Source organism: Ursus arctos, unplaced genomic scaffold (genome assembly GCF_023065955.2).
Source record: "Ursus arctos isolate Adak ecotype North America unplaced genomic scaffold, UrsArc2.0 scaffold_19, whole genome shotgun sequence".
Lineage (NCBI taxonomy): Eukaryota > Metazoa > Chordata > Mammalia > Carnivora > Ursidae > Ursus > Ursus arctos.
The window spans coordinates 36883343-36900691 of NW_026622863.1; the positions used below are offsets into that span (position 1 = coordinate 36883343).

General features: G+C 51.1%; 1 protein-coding gene across 1 annotated transcript in view; it reads left to right on the forward strand.

Annotated features, from left to right (window-relative positions):
- ZNF536 (zinc finger protein 536) overlaps positions 1–17349 on the forward strand; it is a 231490-nt gene that overhangs the window by 58074 nt on the left and 156067 nt on the right. The window contains exon 2 of the mRNA XM_044378911.2: positions 1888–2003. The gene's annotated coding sequence lies outside the window, so the exon portion shown is untranslated. The remainder of the gene's footprint in view (positions 1–1887; positions 2004–17349) is intronic.

Here is a 17349-nt window from a genome sequence, read left to right on the forward strand (position 1 = left end):
AATCAATTACTGATGTTACAATATGAGAAAGAAACTGGTGGGGAATGGGGTAATAAAAAATACCTATAGATTTATCTGCTTCTTTTTTCTATTTAAACAAATAGTCTTCAAGCCTGTGAATGCTGTGTTGAGACATGCTCTGAATAATAAGCATCATAAAATCTAATCAGATTTATAAGAGGAATTGATTGTTGTGGCAGGAGGAGAGGGTGGAAAATAAGCCGAAATTTAAGTGTTAATTTTTATGCTAATCCACAGTGGCTTCATATGAAGCAATTTTGTTCTGCGCCACAAATATAAAATTGTCCCTTGCAGAGAAATGTCAGCTTGCTAGACCTGAAAGCAGTAATTTATTAGGTATGTTTCTATTAGTATGTGTCACAGTTGTTAGCAGGCTATACACACAATGGTGCTTCATACTTATCCTCCAAGTCTCAGAATGTTTCAGCTCAGTGGCTGGAACGTGGGGCATTAATACATTATCATATGCGGGGTGGTCTGTGCCCTGTGGACAAAAGGCTATTTAATACAATTTAATGTCATTCTGAGAAGAAGTGGAAAAATAAAGACGGGGAATAAAATGGCATCTGTGTGTTTCACAGTGCACTCATGCACAAACCCTCAGTTTAAGAGGTATGACATTTCTGCCAAGAAAAAGAATAAAACTGGGGCATTTTTTTTTATAACCTGTTCCCCACTGCAGTATTTTCTAAATGCTATTAAGTGATCGATTTACACGGCCCCATGATGATGTCATCCATAAGAAGGGGAATGCAGATGATAGCAAAATACTAGTGACAGTGACCTTGTTTCAGAATCCTTGGAACCCTGTCAGCTTTGCTTCCAGTATATGGTTTCAAAGAATGTACTTTTTGGACAATATCTAGTTACTGGGTAGTGAATTAATAGAGTTAAGGCTCTGATGCAATTCACATATAGGTCAATTACATGCGCCAACATCTGCTCTGTCACTATCATTTGCATATAGCATTCATATGTTAATGATGCCTCTTTTTACTCAAGTAATATATTTAAAAAACAAGATTTGCATATCAGTTTGGATCAGTATATTACAAGCAATTTATCATTTTCTCCTTCTTGTTACGATTTTAAGAACAATATCTTGAGTGATGGCTGCTATATTTGAGCACGGCTCTGATTTATACAAGAAACCCTTCAGTGGGAAAGCTTCCATTCTAAAGCTGCTTAAAGCCTTATAAATCAATAATGACACAGATGGACTGGTGATAATCTATTTAGAATGCCTGATAGCAAATATTGTTGTACAGATGATTAGAGTGGTAACTGTTTTAGCAGAAAGCCTCGCCTCTCTTTGTAAATGGTAAGTTTGAACAAAAAAGTGCTCGCACACAGACTTCGTGTCAGGAAATCTCCGCGCCGGGTCTGGATTGCAGAGGGGAGAACATGGGGGGAAGAACAAAGGGGCTTCCCGCGCTCCTGCCAATATAATCATATCAATCCCTGTTTCTTTAACAAAACAGGACCTCTTAATGGAATTGTGTCTTCAGGTGTAAATAGCATTAAAAGCTGCTTCTCCTCTCCTCCTTGCCCTGATACAGCACAAGGAGTGGGAAAATAAAGTGGAGGTTGTCAGAAGTGGCAGCTGCTTGGAATCCTGATAAATATAAGCTTTTATTGATCTGATGAAAATGAAAGATCCCAGTGCTAGGCAGTATTTAGCTTCTTGTCTACAGCACGTCACCGGTGGCCTTGCATTGGGATAGATTTTCATTCTCCTGCACCGGATTTGATTTCATCTTTAACCTTTTCAGTTGAATTTCCTTGACCTCTGCATATTGCTGTGATTTGGCGAATTTGTTACATTTCACTTTACATCATTTCTTTCTCTATTTCCTTTTGTGATAGGGAACCGGGACGCCCCTCTGGCGATCTGTCAGTGCCTGGATCGGCTACATCCTTTCTGGGGTATTTTGTGACCAGACTGACAGTCCTTAAGACAAGTATGCAGTTAAGCTGGTAAGGTAAGTCTTACGATATTAGAACTCTTTGCCCTGGACACACATCATTTCCTCCTGCTTTGTCGAGTTGACCTAACACAAATCCCAACCAAACAGCCCTTCGCTTTCTCCTCCTGGCCAGGGGCTTCCTCCCAGCCTCCCCCCCCCACCGGGCAGGTAGGACCAGTCCGCCTGCCTGAAAGCTCTGGGTGAGTGGTGGCTGGTGGGACCTTTCCCCACGTGGTGCGGGGGGGGGGGGTGGCCTTCCTTTGTGGTTTGGGTGTGTCTGGGGATGGGTGAGGAGGGGGAACAAAGGAATCAGGAAAAAAGGTGATTTTCCCCCTTGTGGCTTAATTCCCTTCTCAAGTTTTCTTCTGGGATAAATCTGAGGCTTCAGTTCGCAATCCTGAGGTGCCGCTAACATATTCTGGTTCCGAGAAAGGGCCGCTGTTATTTTGAGTAGTTTTGATACAACCAAATCAAAGTGAAGATTTGAAATAGCTTTTCTGAAAGCCCAAGTTGAAGTCATAAATTATTCTGCACCATGATTCTTTCTGATAGTAAAACCATACCTCTTTGCCTGACATTGCTGAAATGTGGAAAAGGGAAAGTTAAAAATAAAATGAAACATTTAAATCTTGGCTGTTGAGAACCTCAGATAGACATCAAGGCCAGTCGATAAAGGCCCCTATCAATTAGGCTCCTACACTTATCATCAGATTCGGTTTATTAGCAATTGCACAGGTATGGGCTTCCAGCATTAAGGATGGGAAGGGCCAGGTGAAATGCAGGGAAAGACCATAAACTGGAAAGTGAGGCTGCAGGATGCCAAGGTGTGCTTGGTGGCAGGGCCCAGGGCCGCCGTGGTGCCCCTGCCTTGCGTGATCTTGTAGGAGAAAATATTTGCAGCAACAGGGTTGGAAGTTTCCCCCCCCCCCTTTATTTGAGTTAGAAAGTGTTGATTTCACACCGTGGTGAGTGTTTTCCGTCAGCTTCTCGGTGGGTGTATTCCGTGTTAAGAACGAGGAGCAGTGAACAGCAGCCGTTGTGGCTTCCGTCAGCGGCCGGGCAGACCTGCCCTGGCAGCGGGGACGTCTGCGGAACACGGGGTCTTCTCCAGTAATGGAGAAGCCCAAGGGCTTCCCGGCCCTGGGCTTCCAGACTGAGCTGTTTGGCTAGTTCCCTCCTCAGCATATCACAGGCAGAACAATTTTTGGTTCCATAGCTGTTTGGTTGGGAAAACAAGCCTGTGATTGCCAGTAAGGTTTAGAATTTGCCTGCCAGATAAGGGAATGTCTGTGAAGACTATTTTCCCTCTTGGGAGGCAAAACACAGATGGGGGAGTTAGGAGTCTTACAATATTTAGCTGCTACATTGATGGTAGGAATTCTGCCGCGTGGATGCTCACAGTTTCTGAGAGCCGCGTGTAGCATCACTGCCGAGGGCCTCAGGTAGGGGAGACGGGTGAGGCTGGCTTTCCCGGGGGGAGCCAGTGCACCACCTTCTTCCGGAACTTTCCATGCTCTGTGCCTCTTGAGTGGGAGAGGAGACACTGCAAGGGTGCTGGCCATTTCCCTTAACCCGTCTTGGACAGGGAAGGAGAGAGAAGGTTGAGCCGCCGCATCGGACCAGGTGGGGGGACCAAGCAGGAGGCGCTGGACTGACTTGAGCTTCGTGTGTGAATGGACACAGCCCTCCTTCGGGTGGTTTCTCAAACTCTGGAGAATAGGCCACGCACCAACCTTACCAGGTTTTCTGCCTTGGAAGCCTGCATTTTAAAGAGCTACTCATCTCGGCATGCACTGGGCCTCCAAGAAGATAAAGAACAACGAAGCCATGTTCTTGGGATTGGCCGTGAGAAGGTGGGGAGATCTTCCCGCATGGAGAAGGTAAATCTTGAAATAACTTCAGGGTCATGTGCACTGGAAGTAGGATTTGCAACTTATATGCAAGAACAAATTCTGGGTTCTAGAGAACAGGAAGGGGGACAGGTCTTAGAGACAAGCTCCTCCGTCCTGACTTTCCAGCCTCAGCACCGGGGGCTCTTGGGTCCTGAGTCGGACTCCCTCTCTGAGCAGCCTGGAGCTGTGATGTGCTAGCTGGGCCATTTCTGGACTCCTGAAGGGACCTGTTGGGACCCTTGCTTCTGTCCTTTCCACCAATGCCCTCCCTCCCCATCCTTTGAAATGGGCACTTGACCTTCAAAGTATTCTGTGAAATGCTGTACAAGGGCAGCTTTGGGACAAGCAGACAGCCCCCACGAAGCTCCACTGCATAGAAACCCTAAGTGACCCATCAGGACCTGAACCTCTCACATGCGTCGGAAAATGATTTACTATCCCAGCCCAGCATGGATTTCCAGAGAAGGATCGGAGGCAAGGATCGGAGGCAGAGCCATGAGGTGGGGCCGTCCAGCCCTCCTCGGTGTCATCCTTCGGAAAGACCCCAGGGTGTGCAGAGGGCAGTGGATCTCAGAGGCCACAGGACCTTGCCCCCCTCTGACGGACACGGCGGGGCCCCTCCGTGCCGGGTGGTGGGGGCAGGGCCCGGGACTGGGGTGCTAGCCCTGCCGTGGCTCCGGCTGTCCCGAGACGGCCCCGTTGTCCTGGCACAGCCGTATGAGTCAACAGCCCTCCTACAGCAGTAATTACTTCAGTTAAATGCTGTAGTAGCGGCACTTTGGGAGCACAGAGGAGGGAGCGAATAATTGTAATTTCTATGTGATAATGATGATAAGCCCTGCATATGTGTGTGGGGCTTTGCGTCGTATTTGATCTTCACCAGGAGATCTCCAGGCTCATGGAGGTAAAGATCAAGATCCCCGCAAACGCCTTCGTAGCAGCTGAATGAGGTAGGACAGTAAGGTGGCGTGACTGCCGCGTAGCCCGAGAGAACGAAAATCAGAGATAATTCGGACTCTGGAAAACAGGCGGGGTGGAGCCGGTGGAGTCTCTTGGGATTATCTTCATTGTTGCCGGGTCCCTACCAGGCAGCTGCTGTTATTTGTTCCATTTTCCAGATGTGGAAACTGAGGCCAGAGAAGTTAAGTGGCCTCCCTAATGTCACACAGCTGTTGGGTGGTAAGGCCAAGGTTGGAGCATGCTTCTTCCCGATTTTGAAGCCTGACCACTTGGCCATGGGGCAGCCCTGGGTACGGCCTTAGCCAAGACAGACAAGCTCCCTGCCCTTAAGGAGCTTCTACTGTGGGGCTAGAGAGCAGGAAACAAGGCAACGGTGGATAAGCTGATGTCGGATAGTGATAAGCACCATGAGGAAGGTCTGGGTGGGAGAGAGGGCGGGAAAGTGCTCTACTTGGGAGGGGTCGGTGGTGAGGACGGCCCTCCTGAGGAAGGCACTTTGGAAGTGAGAGGTCTGAAGGACATGGAGGAGCCAGCCGGGTGACGGTCTGGAGGAAGAGCATTCCTGGTAGAGGGGACGGCAAGTGCAAAGGCCCTGTGGTGAGGGAGAATATGGCATGTCTGAGGGACAGAGTACAGGCCAGTGAGGCTAGAGCACCGTGAGCTCTGGGGAGAGGGTAGGTGGGTTGGAGGGCCTGGGTTGGACATGGGTTTGCAGACCACGGCGAGGAGTGCTGACTTTGTTTTGTGTCTGTGTTGCTTGTGACCAGACGTGTGTCTTGAGAAGCCCAACTTCCTGGGTGTGGGGCTGCTCCGAGGTGCCCCGATTCTGTAAGTGACGTGAACCTGCTCTTGTTTGCCGTGGCCTGTATTTTCTGCTACAGGGACGTCTAAAGCTGGGAGTCAGGGATTGCAGGCCCTGTGGGTGCAGGAGAGGGAGCCAGCTGCCCTGGGGGCCCTGCCCTCAGAGGCGACACGGTGAGTCACGACCTGTGGCTGTTCATCCGGAGCTTCTTGGGCCCTCCAGCTGTGGGCTTGGGCAGAGCTGCAGGTGGAAGGCTTCGGGGGTTCCCTTCTCGGGGAGCCGTGGTCTGCCTGAGTCCGCGTGCGCCTCTGCAGGGGCCGGCACGTCCCGTGCACTACTCCGAACTGAGCTGTGAGCTCTGCCTGTTCATGCTGATCCAGGGGCTGTCCACGAACATGCAGACTGGGTCTCAGAGTCAAGATTCTTGGGGATTAGAGAACCCTAGGGCCAGCAGAAGCCGTGGCCATCAAAGCTACCTTTATTTTGTAAGTTTAGAGACTGAGGCCCAAGGCCTGTTTGTGCCCAGCCCGGCTCTCCCCTGACCACAGCGGGCTGCCCCTCAGGCCGCTGCGGGAAGCGTGGGGGCCACTCCTAGCTGACGGAGGCCGTGGCAAGGACTGGGGCTGTCTTGTGTGTCTAGCCGCTCCCACAGCACCTAGAACAGTTCCTGGTACACGGAGTGGGGGCACCGATGGAGAATCCTCACCTCCACCATTCATAATCCACAGAATTCGTTGCAGCCTGCTTTAAGCAAACTCAGTCGACGTGTACCAAATGCACACTGCTTTCCAAATTTCCTGGAACGCAAGGATGGCCAAGCCTAAGGCCTACTTGGGTTTGATGTATGTCAACGTTCAGGACGCAGGGAGGCCAGGACCTGGCTGTGGGGTCCTTGTACCCAGGCGGGTGATTGAGGGCTGCCTCTCAGGAATTCTAATCGGCCCATTTCAGGGCTCCAGAACCCTGAAGGTTTTGAACACAGATCATCAGTGCTGAAGCCAACTCAGCTAGGGGAGGGCTTGGGCTCTGCCCCAGAGTGAGTTCCTGGGGTTGGGGACACCTAGGGAGGCTTTGGCCCAGCCTTTTACTATGTGTCCTGGACAGGCCTCAGCTCTTTCTGGGGCATTGTCCTAAACCCAAATGCAGGGTCTCAATGGTAAATGCATGAAACTAGGGGTGGACAGAGCAGGCTGGGGAGAGCGGACCCTACTGAAAGCATCCCCTCAGCTTTCGTCATTGCAGCCACTGGGGCTCTGGGCAGACTTTTTTCCAGGTTTTTGTAGTTTTTAAGGAAAGAAGTTTAAAAAAAAATCCAGTTCTTTTTTTTTTTCCTTTAATGTCACCAACTAATTTAAGTTTTAAAAAACCTTTCTGCAAATGCAAGGGTCTGTAGACTGGGCCGAGCTGCAGCCCGCGCTTTGCGAGGCCCGCACTCAGCACCGAGCACAGTGGGTGCTCAGGAAACGTGGCCTGTAACCACCCCCCCCGCCCCCCCGGGCTGCCCACAGGACAGTCCAGGCTCTGGGCAGGTACCGTGCACGGGACACACAGCATCTGCAGGTCCTCGATCCCCTCTGTGTTCCCGTGTTATCTTCTCGCAGGGAGGCCAGGGGTGGCTCTTGGCTGCACGGGGACATTTGCTGCCCTGAGGAGAGGAGAATGCACCCCTCTTCTGGGGAGGGTGGTCACGATGTCCCTTTGCCAGCCTCTGCCTCCCATCTCACTGGGTTCCCCCCGACTCCTGAGTTATAGTGTGCCCACCCACATCTAATATGGGGACACGGCGATGGGTGAGTTCAATTCGTGCCCTTCAGGAGCACACGATAGAACCGCCCTTCCTTCCTCCTACCCGTCGGAGGTCAATGCCTCCAGCCTCCTGAGCCTTGATGGGTCCTTGTACGTGGCTGATGACCTCGTCTGCTCACCTGTGTTTGGGGAGGGGCAGTCCTGACCCTGCACCGAGGTGGCTGGAGGCTCTGGGCTGCAACTGGATATGCGTGGATCCTGGCATGACGTGGAAAGACAAGATGTTTTCTGTCCTGGAAGGTCACGTGGTGTGAGCGAAGATGGCGAGCCTGCTCAGCCCACCCCCTTGCCTGTCCCTTTCTGGTCCCATGACTGTGCCCCTTCGGCCAATGTGACCCATGTCCTCAGCTCCCTGAGAGGCAAGCAGGTCTGCTGAGAGGGGGCAGACTCCCATCTAGCTTCCAGGCTCCTGTCAGCGTGCTGGGGAGTGAGCCTCCCCGTAGTCTAAGTGCTTGGGTAGAGGGTGGGCCGCTCTCCGGCCTCACTTCCTGTTGGCCCCTGCCTGGCTCCCTTCATCCCGTCCACATGCAACATGGAGTTTCTGTGTGTGTAATATTATTTGTTTTTATTTCTGTAATCCCTTTATTGTTTGCACAACTGCTGTCAGACTGTTGCCTGAAAGTATCACAGGATAATTGCAGAACGCCTGCATAAGTAATTTCTTATGAAATCGGGCCTTGTCTGCATATAAAATTGTTTTTCGTTGCTGCATACATGGACTTCATTATATGGAGGCTGTTTACCGGGCTCGCACCTTCCCCACAGGCCACAGAGACGGGAGGGCCTGACACCGGGAAATAATGAAATACTATCTTTATTCTTTTTTGGTCAGACAACATTTCTGGAGGGCGGCCGTGGGGGGGGACGTGGTCAGGAGGAGCCTGGCCCTGGAAGGAGCAGAGGCTCTGGTCCAGGTGGGGGAGGCCCTGGGCCAGGTGGGGGATGTCCCGGGCCAGGTGGGGAAGGCCCTGGGCCAGGTGGGGCCTCCCACCGGCCTCCCAGGCCTCCCAGGCCTCAGGGCAAGGCAGGCCTGTGGCTAAACCCGCGCACACCCGTCAGCGCTTCGGCCAGTATTTCTGTGATATTAATGGTGTGTGGTAGTGAAAGAAATGTGTTTTATTCTAGAGTCTAACCCTGCTGTTATCAAAGTAACTTCCAGCTTATTAGCGACAAAGGACTTTTCTCCTCTCGGCTGCCCTGTTCGCCAGGGCTTCCTGAATTAAACTGCTGCTTCCTGTCCTTGATATGCACGACCACATCTGGGCAGCCCGATCCCAGCCCCGCTGCCTAATAACAATCACCTTCCCCTTCAGTGTCTGTTGATTGTTTCTAATTCACTCTGACAGATAGTGCCTGACAACTCGCCGGCTCTTCCCTCCCTCCGTGACCTGGAGTTACTCACAGCACTTATAGAGTCTGTCATTTTTAATATTTGATTTCATTTTAAGTTATGTGTTTTACTGAGAAGATGAAACCAAAAAAAAGGGGACTTGTAATGGAACATAAATTTAACCCTTCTTGCCACCGGCACCAGCCCGAGCCAGCCTCCCCCGCGTCTGGGGGCCGCGTGCTCCTTCCACCCGGTTCTGCGGCTGGGGCCGCGGCTGCTCCCGGGGCTGCTGGGGCGGCTTCTCCTCTCTGCTCCCTTCCTTCTCTCCCTCTTTCTTTTTTCCGTTTGTCTTGCTTTCTTTCATTTCTGGAAACAAAAGCTTCCTGTCACCTTCTTTCCCTTTAACGGCGCTGGATTCATTTATGGACCTAATAATGGCTCTTTCTGCTCTGCAACCCGGTTATCACGGAAAGACCATTTTGGGGGTTTCACTCTGGAGTGAGGGAGTCAGGGGAGAGGCCCGGAGAAGTCTGAGTGACCAGCTTCAACTCAGGTGTCAAAATGAGTGTTGGATCTTTCTTTTCAGAGATGCTTCTCTTTGCGCGAGCTGGCAGGGCAGGAAAATGCCACCTCTCCCTGGGTTTGGGACCAGCCGCTCCGAGGGGGGCAGGCCGCGGGGTTGAGGCTGGACATGCATTTCCTTCTGCCACATCCCTCAGCATGTGCCCCAGCCAGTGGCCTGGTAGTGCAGGCGTCCTCACGGGCGGGGCCGGCGTCCCACGTCACTTCAGGGGCCACTCTGCCATGACTTTGTCTTTGTTTGCCATTAGACAAAGGCTCCTGTGTCCCTCTTGGCCCTTCAGAGGTTGAGAGCTGTGAGGCCGTGCATTAGGTCAGCTTTGCAAATAGACACCACAAAATTAAAAAAATGAGTCACATTCACCCATGACGCCTCGCTTCTGCCTGGTGTGGACGCCTGTCTGTCCCCCATAGTGCAGTATGGGCAGCTATAGAATGTGATAAGAGCGTTGGACCTGGGCTGCATCTCAGTTAAAAAGATAAAAATATCAACTTCACATGACCCGTGGCCTGGTCTCCCGATGACCGAAGCTTATCCCAAGTGTGTGAGCTGTCACCGTCAGGGCCCGGTCCTTCCAGAGCCTCAGGCCAAGTGTCCCTTTGACTCTTCCAGCTGCACCTGTGCCTGGAGCAGAGGTGTGCCAGTCCTAGGGATGAAGCAGGCGGGTTTCCTAGGGAGCAGAGGGAGATGAGAACCTGCTTTCCAGCATTCTCTTGTCAAGACAGTCTGCTGGGGGCCATGCGACACAGGCTGGCTCTCCGGGAGCCCACTCTGCAGGGAGCATCAGGCTTGGCCGCCAAGGAAGCAGAGGGACCGGAGTTGGGGCTGGATCCATTGCCCATAGGCAGACATTCTAGCTGCTTCCCTGCTGTTCTGCCGCTCCTGGCGCCAGGCCTGTGGGCCAAGGGCCACGGTGGGCCAGCCATGTCCGTCTTGTCCCAGCTACTTCTGGGACGACTCTTTCACTGGGGATTTTCCTTCACCAAGCCTAACCCTTCTAGAACCCCGCTTCTCCCTCTCTCTCTGGGCCCTGAGGGTAAAGTGTCTAAGCGGAGATGCCTTTTCCTCTCCATGGTCCCAAGCGTGCCGCCACCATTTCCCCTCCTTCTTCCATAAGAGGTGAGAAAGGCAAGAGCACCTCTATTTGGATGGTTTTGCCGGCTGCTGGTGTATTTTGAAATCATCGCCTTTTGTTTCAGGCATGCTAATTAAAATAAAAAAGGGAGAAGAGGCACCGAAAGTAATGCGGGCACATACCTTTTAACTTCCTGTAGGAATCAAGGTCTGTGTGTACAATGGTGCCTTATCTGTTAGATAAGGACGGGATGGCTTTTCTCTTTCACTGACCCAGATGGTCTTTCTGGGTCTGGTAATGGGCCACGTGGGAAAGAAGAGAGGGGGAGGAAAGTATCTTGACTTTCCTTCTACCTCAGGCCTTCCCTGGCCCGTGTGTGTGCGTGTGTGTGTGTGTGTGTGTGTGTGTGTGGCAGAGAGAGACAGAGAGAGAGAGAGAGAGAGACCCCGCCAGGAGTGTTTGACTGTGATGTGATTCTTACAGTCTGGGATGGTCCTCACATGTGCCTCAGCTCAGCGAAGCTGGGCTCAAAGGTTCCAGAGCCATGAAGAAGAATACAGAGAGGGGCCTCTGGCCACCGTGCCCTTCTGCTTTGAGGACAGTTGAAATAGGCTTTTAAAGAAGGTTCTGTGGTTGAGGTTCAGCCTCAAGGCCAAGGCCAATTTCTGCTTTTATTCCCCTCGAAACAGCCTGTTGGGCTACTATTGGTTATTGTTTTAGAGTCAGAGAGAAATTGCGAGCTGACGTCAGCCGAAAACTTTGAATTGGATTTTGTGCCGCAAGGGCCCTCCTCCTTCCTGGTGCGTTGGGGCAAAGCCCCTAGAATTCTGCGTTGACAGGTGGAGGATATAGACAGTATTTCCCATCTTGTCCCCCATAATCCAGATTTTCTGTGCCATTTGCATGGGGAACAGCATGTTCAGTTAGGATCTAAACCTGGAGGACCCTCGGGGGTACTGCTTTCCCAGGAGGTAGTGATCACCAGGGCTGCAAATTAGCATGGGCCCCAAGGACTGTCCCCAAGCGTTCACTGACACTGAGCCTAGAAGGATCTGCCTGTAGGGGAAAAAGGCAGGTCATTCTTCAGTATAGTTTGAGCCAACAGATACGTGGGGGGTAGACACAGAGGGGAAAAGATACACAGAAAGCCATATCGCAATGAGAACGTGACCAGTGCCAGCTCCGAGATTAAACAGAGCGCCATGGATTCTAACTGGAGAGGGAGCGATCGATAAGGAAGAGCAACGTAAGATGTTGACTGCTAAGAAAAGGCTCCTAACTGTCGTGTGTGCGCTCTGTGCTCAGCACTGCATGCCTCTCTCAGAAGGAAGAGGTCAGGCCCACAGGGTGGCTCAGGAAGAGCTTCAGGGAGAGCGGGTGTTGGAGCTGGGCCTTGGGGCCCCAGAAGATTGTCAGAAACAGAGATGAGGGGAAGGCAAGAGAGGAGGTGCTTGTAGAAGGCAGGGATTTGCCAGATGCATTTGCAGCTGGGCGTGTGTGTGGCGGGGGTGCTGAGCGCCATTCCCGGCAGAGGCAGTCGGTGGGGGGCTGGGTGGGCAGAAACTGGGGACAGACTGGGGATGGGATTGGTGTTGGGGAATGACAAATAGCTCTGTTGTGTCGGAACTTAGGGTATAGGTTAGCATGAGTGGAGGTGTGGGGAGGGCCTGCTGGTGAGACAGGCTGCATGTCAGGTCAGGGAATTTTATTGGGATGTACCCAAGAAATGGGTTCACCCTATCTGAGCTGACGTGGGTGGTGGAGGCTGGGCTGGGGAGAAGGAATTTACCCACCAGCCTGGTGCAGACTTGGATACTGTTACCCTTTCTGTGGCTGGGACTGACAGTGACCTCAGAAAGACAGGGGTAAAGCAGGGACGGTGCTGGGTTCGGGGTGCCCAAGCAGTGCCCGGCTTGCCACGGTCCTGAGCCCAGGGCCATGAGCTATCCACAGTGAGCTGGCCTTTAAAAAAATAATACAAATAATATTAAAGAGAGGATTGCTTTTTAAAACCCCCACACTCGCATCTATCAGGCTCCTCCACGTTTTTCTTTGCCGACGTGTACGAAAGGTGCACTTGGGTTGCACGGCGTGTGTGCCAGTGTCCAGAGCGGGCGTGAGCAACGGAACAATTAGCAGATTCATCAGTTCTTCTGCTTATGCTTCGATTTCAAGAGTAAGATGTTAGTTTGTTCAACTCTCTGCTCTATGCCTTGATCACAGCGTGAAAGTGTCGGCCAAGCTTAGCTTCCTGGTCAGAGGGTCAAGACCCATGGCTTTTAAACATGCTTATGTGAAACCCAAACATTTGTGACCACTGGTGATCTTGGAATCAAGGCTCAACTTATGAAACGAACACGTAATGATCTTGTTTATTCAGGGTATAAATAGAGTTCATGCATTGAAAAATTTTTCTTCCTGATAAGGACTTTAGCCAGCATTTCTTCTCTCTCTGTCTCTCTGTCTCTCTGGTCTCTTCCTCCCTCTGTCTCTTTGTCCTCTCCTTTAGAAGGGGAGGGGTTTGCTGTTGCTCCTGTGGCTGTTCCTGGAAGAGGCAGGGCCAGCTCGTGGATTTCTCCCTTGGAGCACTTCCTGCTTCCCGGGTAGCTCGGGCAGAGCGAGGATGCATGCCCAGGGAGGGCCTGGTGTGCTTGGACACATCCTTGCCACTTCCACGATCCCAGGGAAGGGCTATGAAGTCACATCTGTCTCTGACAGCCAGGCCGGGGACCAGAGCCAGCGGAGCAAGGCCGCCTGTGGATGAGACCTTCCAGGCCCTTCAGGGCAGTAAGGGGCAGGGTGTATGCCGAGAGTGACCCCTTGGGTCTAGGCCACACACTTTCACCATTCATACATCTCTTGTTTGATTTTATTTATTTCTTTGAGAGAGAGAAGAGAGAGTGAGCACAAGCAGGGGGAGGAGCAGAGGGAGAGGGACAAGCAGACTCAGTGCTGGGGGTAGAGCCTGACGCGGGGCTCAGTCCCACAACCCTGAGATCATGACCTGAGCCGAAATCAAGAGTTGGACACTCGACTGACTGAGCCACCCAGGTTCCCCTCTTTTGTGATTTTTATCACATCGAGTACAACCTGCTTGTAAACTGAATGTTTTTTTAAAAGGGGACATTTCTTTTACTTAAATATTTTATTTAGCTTTGTTCTAAAAATATCTATGAAATCTCTGGTTTGGTGTGCCGTTTATATATTTGTCATAGTAGATATTGAAATAATTATATAAGTGTTAATTTTTTTTGAAGGCGTTTTTCTGTGTATCACCGAAAATCATCTTGCATGTCCGAGGGGTCCGTGGGCAAGCCTTCGGGAATCACTGTGTGGGCCTGTTTGCAATGTTGGCGTCCAGCCATGTCCTTAGGACCTGGCTCCGGTTCCTTCACAGAGCCATTGCCTCCCCCACTCCCAAGGAAGCCTCTCGCTGGTCCCTCTAGCCCCCAGAGCAAGAGTCCCTCTGATCTCTGCCTTGCCCTCAGAATCTCCAGTTGTCATTTAACCATGCACTGCTCTGGTCACATCTGACAATGCTGTCAGTGCTTGCTGGGCCATGCTCTCTGACTCTCCCTTCCCAGACTGCAAGATTCCTGAGAGCAGGCACCACGCTCTTCTGTGTCAGCCAAAGTGCTTGATCACTAGAGCAGGCTGGCTGTCTGTCAGTCTGTCTGTCCATCCATCCATCTTCTATCCATCTATTTATCCATCCACCATCTATCTATTTCCTATCATCTGTCTATTCATCCCCCCACCCCCATCCATTTCTATTTCTCCATCATCTGTGTCTATGAAGCTATCCGTTGTCTGTGTATCTACAATCTAATCTATCATCTATTAATTTTCCTCCATCCCCTCCTTCCTTTTATCCTGCTTGATGAGCCAGGCGCTGTCTTAGGCCCTGGGAATAAAGCAGAAAACAAAACAAACTCCCTGCTTTTGTGTAGCAGTCATTCTAGTTGGAGGAGGCAGGCAATCAACAGATAAACAAATAGAAGAAGAAACTGGAAAACGATCTGTAGGGACACAGGCCATGCAGAGTATTCAAAGAAGGCGATCTGACGCAAAGAGAACAGGCCTAGCAGAGACTGAGAGGTCAGGGAAGGTCCCTCTGGGGAGGTGCCATTGAGTCTTAGAGGTCAGAGCCCGCGAGGAGGGGGCAGCTCCTGGACAGAGGGTCGAGCCTATGTACAGGCTCAGAGGCAGGGGCGGGCTTGGTAGCTTTGAGGGGCAGAGAGGAAATTCAGACAGAGGGAGGAAAATTGAATTCCAACTTTGAGAAAGATGAGTTTTTCCATTTCTCACTTCCTAGGGGCAATAGCCCTTTTTCCACGTAAGAAAGTCCAACCCTTGACCTCTGAGAGCCCCTGTATCAAATCCCTCGTGCAGGGGAAATTTGGAAGCAGGGCCATGTTGTTCCCCTGCAGGGTTGGAGGGCGGAAGGGGAGCACACCGTGAAGAGGCTACCGCTGACATGCTAATATTTCATTTTAATCTTGAGTGCCAGGTTACTTTCCAAATGAAGTGTCTCAGGCAAGGCTCTAACTTACATGAAATAAAAGAGTTTAATGCTAATTAAATATCATCTGACTACTGAAGCCATATTTATTGATGGTCTAAAAGAATATCATCGAGGTGGATGGACTTGGAACGTGTCTCCGCTAGACACCCAGCCACCCGTCCTGGGACTCCTTTGCAATTCTGAGTCGTGTGCCCCACGCAAGGCAAAGCCCAGGACATGTGGGGGCGGGAACGCGGAGTGGCCTGTCTGCTTTCTCTGTCAGGTGGGCAGACCTGCACCTTTAATGTGTGTTTGATTCAGGAGGTCTGGGGTGTTGCCCACACTGCTCACTTTGAACCAGACTCCAGGAGGTGCCCACCTGCTCACCTCCATCCTCTGCTTCCTCCTTCCTTTGTCCCAGTTCTTCGTACTGGAAGGACCCAGCGCTCCCTCCCGTCCCAGTAATCCTGGCCTCTCCCTAGGCTAAGAATAGTGCCTCCCCATGGGGGCTAGTCTTCCACCATTTGCCTTGTCTCTGGGTGTGTGATCCTCAAGCTTGGTCCCTTGGACCTTGGCCCCAGTGTGCTATTTCCATGCCTCCAAGATTGATAGATTCTCCTCGCCTTGGCGGGGAGGGGGGGCCATACTTCGTAATCCTCTGCAAAGAGGGCCTTGCATTGGGGCCGAGCTGGCTTGGGTGGCCATGTATTAGTCGAGCATGGTGGGGCGTGGAACGTGAGGTCATGTGCTTCCAGTTCACCCTCCAGCTTCCCTTTGGAAAAGCTCCTCTCGACCATGTATTCCCTTTCCTCTGAGTGGCACAGACGAGGGCTGCAGACCTCTAATGCTGCAGGGGCAAGAGCGTCCCCATCCACGGATAAGCTTGTGACTGCCTGGAGAAGGCATGTGTGCTCTGCTGGTTGTCCGTGGGAACGGGGGTCCAGTGCTGCGAGACGTTGGGATTTCTCAGGGCAGGTCAGAAATCTGAATTTTCATATGGAACTCAGTCCGCGTTTGCAAGCTGGTAACTCTTAGGTGTTTTTCTTAAACCTCCATGTGAGCCAAACTGAGCACGTGCATTAGAATTTGGTAAGTAGGCTTCAAGGTGCAGGCTCTGGGTGCTTGCCTGTTCGGGGGGTGATTCCACGGATTCTGCTGGGGAGAAGCCATTGGGGTCCAAGGAGGGAGCTGGTTGAAGCAGGTCCAGAAAGGCCCCGTCTCGGTGACCTCACGGCTCATGCATGGCCCGCTGGGAGCCGCCCCTGGCCGTGCCGGGACATGGCCCTGGGTACTTTCTGATGCCAGCTTTGGAGACAGGAAGAGAGGATGCTTCACTGTTGTCGCCATAGTCAAGTGGAGAGAGTTTCGGAGGACTCAGAATCCATTCTGGGAGAGTGGGCCCTGATGTGGCTCCCAGGACTCAGGAAATCTCATTCTTCCCTACCAGCTTGTCTTCTCCACCTATAATTAGCGTCTGAAATTTCTAAATGAACTGCCTAATCAAGTAAATTTAGCAAACTTATTGTGAAGTGTTACCATATCCTCTCCTCCCAACTGTCCACACAGACATCCGTACCACCTTGCTTGCCTTTGCTTTTTGCAACTGAAGCCGCGTATGTGTGCTGTCTGGCAGCCACGCAGACATCCCATTTATGTGATCTGTAATGAGTTTATTAGTGTTTCAGTGCCTCGTTGCTATTAAGTTTTATCAGTTTCAGCTTCAAGAGCACAAGGTTAAATTTTCAATAGAGTTTTCGCAAAGTTTAAGTGGGATTGTTAAAAATATGTCCAAATGGTGGAGCCGTGTATTTAGTCTGAAGATATTATTTCTGCCCACTAAAGGATTTTGATCTCTTTATTTATAAATGTAACACTTTTCTGATGCTCACAACGGCAGCACAGGACTCGTGCTTTATTTTCGCAAACGAAACACGAATGCATTCAATGTAGAGGGTCCAACGGAGGCTGTATCACATTGGGTCTGACCCACCGCCATCGTGCAGCCCCCCACGCTGCTATCACGGTCCTGGGGTGCGGTTGTGACTGGCTGTGGCTTTGACCTGGTAAATAAACATGATGAAGGAAGGGGGAAAATTTGCCCACAAATTACAGAGGGATGGGTTATGATATTATTGTCTCCCGGTACCAGAAGATAAGCAGGTTTTCCTGTGAAAATACACATGTACATAATTGAATATTATTTACCTGGATCCCCTCTGTAATTCTTGAGTGATTTTTTTTTTTTTTTTTAGGAAACCAATTCAGGAGTTTCTTCGGTGGCTGTAATCAGAATAAAGTGCTTGCACTTTTAGGTTAAGAGAAAAAAAAATCAGTCATAGGCTGAGCTGCTATTATGGAAAGTTTATTATTATTGGTATATAAGCTAGCTGGGGGCTTAAGCACAGAGCAGTT